General features: G+C 54.5%; 1 non-coding gene across 1 annotated transcript in view; it reads right to left on the reverse strand.

The window, feature by feature from the left end:
* The window catches only part of TRNAP-UGG (transfer RNA proline (anticodon UGG)), a 72-nt gene extending 36 nt beyond the window's left edge, over positions 1 to 36 (reverse strand). Inside the window, exon 1 of the tRNA in view lies at positions 1 to 36. This exon is cut by the window's left edge and continues 36 nt beyond it. This is a non-coding gene — a tRNA (tRNA-Pro).
* Between the last annotated feature and the right edge of the window lie 6,061 nt (positions 37 to 6,097).

Consider the following 6,097-nt stretch of genomic DNA (forward strand, 5'->3'; position numbering starts at 1 on the left):
CCCAAACCGAGAATCATACCCCTAGACCAACGAGCCAGCTGCTCAGCGTTGTCTTTCGGAACTTACTAGAATAAGTAGTCGATATGCGCGTGCGCGAATCAGTTAAATTGGGAGTGAATTCTGTAGGTAGGAAGGGCCTGCGTCCTTGCCTTCTAACTGGCCCACGCGCTTCCGGCAGGAACTTGCCGCGCCCTAATTCTGTCCCGAAACACTCAGTCCATCCCCTCCGTCTCCCTCTCCGCCCTCCTGGGTACGGGTCAGGCCTCGACCTCCCCGAAGGACCCGTCCTCTTCACGGTGCGCGGTGACCCGCGCTTCCTGCCTCCAGCACCCCGCCTGGGGCGGCACTTTCGGAGCATCTGTCCCGGGGGTGGTTTTCGCCTCTGCACCCTAGTGCCCAGCACCAGGTGCTAAATCGATTCAGGCAGGGTGTCTGACACAATGCCTCAATCCCTAAATGTGAATGGTCACTCCAGGGCCGAGCGAAGGTGCGCAGGCGGTGGGTGAGGGCGACACAGGAGGGCACCGTGGGAACCTAGGGGAAGGTCTCCCCCCAAGGGCGAGGGCGGCCTCAGCTCTGCAACCCAGGGCCAGGCTGTGGTTCATGTGGGCAGAGACAGCAACTGAGGACAGAGGCTTTCTGCCGCCCTAAAACAACGGGGACGCCGCGGCCGAGCCAAGGGAACGCCGAGATAGGAGGACTGGGACACAAGTAACAGCACGTGTGCACGCACTGCGACGCTGGCGGATGCCCAAACGCACACCTGCGATTACCTTTCATCCTTCCTCTCAGCTCAAGGGCAACCCCCGCCTCCCCGAAGTCCCCCGATCTTCTCTTTTCCCAGCTACACTCACCAGACTGGAAGCTCTGTGGGGGCAGAAGCCAAACCGAGGTTCTCTGACCTCAGGATATGGGACAGCACTTGCTCAGTAATAAAATAATAGTAACAACAACCAGCAGTGATTTCGCAAGCTATATTCTATTCAGTTCTCTCAGTAGCTCCTCAAGGTAAAAAATATCCCCATTTTGCTGCTGAGCAAAGGGATTAGAGAGGTTCAGTGTCTTACCTCTTACTCAAGGTCACACATCTGACAGTGGCAAAGCTGTAATTGAAATCCAGGTGTCAGGCATCTCTCACTGCCTGCTTTGCTTTCCCTCATATATGCACTTCCATGAATATGTTTACATCGTATTTATAGTCACATTGACTTTCCAGGAAATATCTGAAATTGTGTGGAAACCATTTATAAAGAAAAGGGCAGTTCCCGACATTCATATGTCCCTGAGTCACTAACCCCCAAATAACTCCTGGCTCTGCTGCAGTTTGCTGCTTCTGAAAATGACATTACTTCAGCCTGTCCCAGCAAGGCCTCCATTTTATGTACATTCCTGTCTGAATACTTGAGAAGGGCTCACAGAGTGGGCCAACAGCTTTACGGTTTTTTAAGCACTTTTAAGTTGTACATGAGAAGGAGTGAATGAAGGAAAGTAAAAATATCTTAAGATACTAAGCACCTTACCATGTGCCAAGCATGATATAAAGCTTTTTACAGATATTTTCTTACTGAATCTTCTCAATAACCATGTCAAGGGTATTTTACAGTTCTCCCCATTTTACAGATAAGAAAGCTGAGCCTATGGAAGTGGAGTGACTTGGCCAAGGCACTTAGCTAGTACTTGTTGGAATCGGGGTCATTCATTTATTCAACTGACTCCTGATGCCAGACCCATTATTAGGGGCTGAAGATTCAAAGTGAGGAGCACGAAGCCTCTCCCTCTGGGATTTTACTAGTATCTGGGTCTGTCTGATCTGGCATCAAGAGCTCTTTCTACCACACCACAACCTTTGAAAAACTGCTTTGCATTCCCCTCTATGAGGCACATATGCTGTCAGTCTAGTTTATTCCTTGCTTCCCCAGCCACACCTATGGACTCCCTCTCTAGTTCCTCTCATTCAAACAATTCTGGAAATGCCACCTCCTACACGAAGTCTTCCTTGACTTCTCCAGCCCACAGTCCCCTACCCCTCCTCCTTTCTTATTGCTTACCTTTACATGCACTTTTTCCTGGCCACTTCAGACAAGGAGCCCTTGAAGGCAGAGAGTGTGGCCAGTTCCTCTCTGGGTCCTGGGTCCTCTATGTCAGGCTAAGTGCTTGGAAAAGGTCGGCCGATTGATCAGCAACGGCTGAGTGAGAGAGAGGATGAGAGCTGGGAAAGACTTCGGAATATGGAGTGAGACAGACACAGTCTGTGTCTTTGTGTCTTTGGGCAAATCACTGCCTCTCTCTGACCCTCAGTTCTGTTTGTAAAATGGGAATCATGATCCCTGCCTCCCTCACAGCCTACAGGGAGGGTTGGGGTGAGGACGGATGTGAAAGCTACATCCTTTACAGAGTGGTCTGCTCTGTGTCCTGAAATTCACTGTGTGTCCTTGGGCAAGACATGGCCCTCTCTGGCACCTTTTCCCCTCTGATGGCCCAGATGACCACTATGGTCACACTTCGCTCTGCCTTAGCTTCAGCACATGAAAGCTTGGTGTTGAAGCCCTCAGTCTTCCCAGTGTCTCAACCTACAGAGGCCCTGGCAGGCCCAGGCCTCTCCCTCTGGCCAGCCCAGGCCAGGGACCTTCCTGGGAGTCTGCAGGGCTCCAGACTTCCTGGAGTCTAGAAGGGAAAGGCTGGGAATGGGTCAGGCCTGGAGCCCCACTGAGTCTGCTGCTGTTCTACCAACCACACAGGAGGTCACAAGGGCATCCTGAGAAGTAGGGCAGGAGGTCTAGACACACAGGCCCAGCTGAGGGGCTGAAGACAGAGCTCTGACTTGCCTCAGAACCCTGCTATACCCCTGATTTGTTGCTGGGTGACCTCAGTTTTCCCCTCTGTAGGATAGGGACTGCTGGGACATGACAAATGTCACTCCCTCCGAGCGCTGCCCAGCTCAGGCCACATTGCCTCTCCCCTGGACCATGCCGAGGGCCACCTCACTGACCTCCTGATTTTCAGATAATGCCTTTGGGTACGTGTGGTTAAGTAGCCACCACTGCCCTCCGCCTAAGATGAAGACAGAGCCGTGAGGCCTGACCTTCAGGCTGCCAGAGCCAGGAGCGGGCTGGGCATTTCATGCACATTTTCTCAATTAGCTTTCCCCATGGCCTTGGGAGGTTGGGATTCTCATCACCCCCAGTTTGCGATGGGAAGCAAAGGCTCAGCGAGGCAAAGCTGCTGTCCTGATCTAGTGTGTGCTCCATCTCCTGTGCTGTGGTGACAGTAGCAGGAGAAGGCATTTACTGAGCACCTGCTGGGTGCCAACACCCATCCAGCCAGATTGTCCGAGCCTCTTTATGTGTGTGTATGTGTGTGTATGTGTGTGGGGGGGGGGGCTCTTCTTCCCATCCCCCATCTCCTGAGAGAAGGTAGATGTCTGTAGAGGTGGAGCTGAGGGTGGGAGAGAGGGGACTGCTGTGAGCCAGCTCTCCTGTCAGATGGGGAAAGCAGTGGTACTGGCAGCATCCTCTAAAGCCCCACAGAGGCTGGGTGGCCAGAAGAGCAGGTGCAGAGTAGGGGACCCAAAGAAGGGAAGAGGAGAGGACAGAGGAGGGAGGGGAGGGGAGAGGAAATGAGGGGAGGGGAGTAACTTGCCTGTGGCCACCAGGTCGGGGACCTCCTCTGCCTGAAGCACCCCTCACTCCAGGGGCAAAGAACTAAGTGAGATCCTTGGGCTCTCAGATGCTGCACCTCTTGGAGGCACTGAGGTGTCCATGCCAGGACTCCCTGATTCCTCCTAAGATTTCCACGCCTCTGCGTGTCCAGTTCCAGGAGTTTGGGTGGATTGTGTGACAAGAGTGAGGACTTTTGAAAGCCAGCCCTTTCTGAAAGCTGCCTTCAGGGTAGGATGTAGAGGCCTGGGTAGACTCTTTTGTCCCCAGATATCACTGCTTTATCATACTCTCGCACTGACTAAATTACCTCCATTAAATCACTTCTTGGGGGGAAGGTATTGAAAGCCTCTGTTAAAATGAAAATCTACTGTTTTCTAGACTTCTCATAAAATATCAGATGAGCAGTGTCTTTATCTGTTAAGGGTTAGATGGACAATATCAGTTGTTTTAAACTCTATTTTTTTTTAAGCCGTTGGACCCTTTTAACCAAACTATTTATTGAACGTAGCTGCTCTGATCAAGAAGGGAGAGAGACATTTGTTAAAGTCCCCGCATCAGTGGTGGGCTCAGAAGGACTCCAAGCGGGGGTGGCCCCTGAGTGGTCCCTAATGAATGGCTGGAATTTTGCCAGGAGGAAACGTGGCGAGGGCATTTCAGGTAGAGGGATATTCTTGATGAAAGCATGGTGGTGAAAGGCTAGGTGGGCTGACAGCAGAGGCAGGTCTGTGGGGAGGGCCCTAGAGTGTCTGTGGGAGGCAGCCGTGGCTGGGGAACAAGCTTCAGTGGGCCCAACTCCTTGCCGGGCTGGAGAGTGTGGGTCTGGGGCAAGTCCTGATGACACAGGGGTCGCCACCATCAAAACACGTCCAGTCTAGTTTGGGGACAGACCTGCATTTACACAAGATACTCAGGGCTCTGATGGGGGCAGGGTGTGAAGCACAGGGGCTGAAGGGTACTGAGCCTGGCTGGGGGGACCCCAACAAGCTGGGGTCAGGGAAGGCTTCCTGAAGGAGTTATGTGATACCCATGTTACATCTTAAGGTGGGTGTCAGCACCCCAAGGAGGGCGCTCCGCCAGAGGGGCCAGCATGGGCAGAGGCTGCATGCAGTCCTCGAGGAGGGTTTGAAGCAGAGGAACGTGGCACCTGCCCTGCCCTATCCCAGTGGGATCCCTGAGTGCAGCCAGCTCCCTCCCTGCACTGCCTCCCACCCTCCCTACCTCCAGCCTTACCCCTCCCAGGTCATCCTTGACTCCCCCAGGTCTTCTTTTCTGAAACCCAGCTGAGAACCCCAGCCCCGCCAAGCTGCACCCTCCGTGGAGGCCCCTGACCCTCAGGTGATGTCTAGACTTCTGAGGGGGAGTGGGAGGGCACACATCAAGCCTGCATGATCCCAGCCCTGCCAAGCTCTCCAGCCTCCAAGAGGCAAAGAAAGGTGAGGCCGGGCCGGAGGGGCCCAAATGCCTCCTCCGGATGCAGCCAGCGGAACTTCCCGAGATAAGGGCCGCCAACAATGGGGGGCTGTGTGGTGCGGCCTATCTCCAGAGGAAATGAGTGGCCTCTGCACCATTAATCCGCTGCAGCCCACAGCACCCCCTGGAAGAGGGACCCAGGTTGGGGGAGGTGTTCTGTCCCTGCCGCTCTAGGCCCTCCTGCTCCCAGGACCATACATAGAAGTAAGGGCCTGGGGCAGGGGCAGCAGGAGGGGGCAACCTGGGCTGGGGAAGCAGGGCCTGGATTGGCTGCCTGACTGAGCTCAACCCTCTGTGGGCCCCAGCAAGCGCCTGTCCCCTTTTGGACCCCTTGTCCCCCACTAATCCCTGGGTTTCCTTCTTCCTTGGCTGTCCTGGAGTCTGAGGATACCACATGCCTGCAATGCTTTTCTGTCCTCTGCGCCTCTCAGCACGTGGGTCTCAGGACACATGCTTTATTTACCCAATTATGGGGCCTCTGATCGGGGATTTTAGACAGCAAGCAAGGCTGCTAGCAAAGACGTTTGGGCTTTGTGGACTGTCACAGACACTGCAACTAAAGTCAGTGGGGAGAGTGCACGGCCCTGCTCTCTTCTGGGCCTCAGTTTCCTCCCCTGCACCGTGAAGGGCGGCACTCAATGGCCATCCTATGGAGGATGGGCCGCTGTGGCCAGTGATGAGGGGTGTGAAGCCATGGAGTTTCCATAAGTTTCCTCCCACCCCCCCCACCCCCTGGTGCCAAATTCCACCTTAGCCACTGACCAGCCATGTGACTCTGGGCAAATCCCTTCCTGCCTTGGGGCCTTGGCCTTCCTATCTGTAAAATGGGGCCCCTGGCCAGCTAGGTCACAGGAATTCTGTGACAGGGTGTGTAGGGGAGCTCTGTATGCTACATAGGGAGGGGTCACTGTCCCTGAAGTGGCCTGGGCTGGGGCTCCACATCCAGGGCCCCATCTCCAGGCCCCAGA

This window comes from Delphinapterus leucas, chromosome 7 (genome assembly GCF_059928025.1).
Source record: "Delphinapterus leucas isolate spDelLeu-1000000601 "Yukka" chromosome 7, BTC_Dleu_Yukka2, whole genome shotgun sequence".
NCBI lineage: Eukaryota > Metazoa > Chordata > Mammalia > Artiodactyla > Monodontidae > Delphinapterus > Delphinapterus leucas.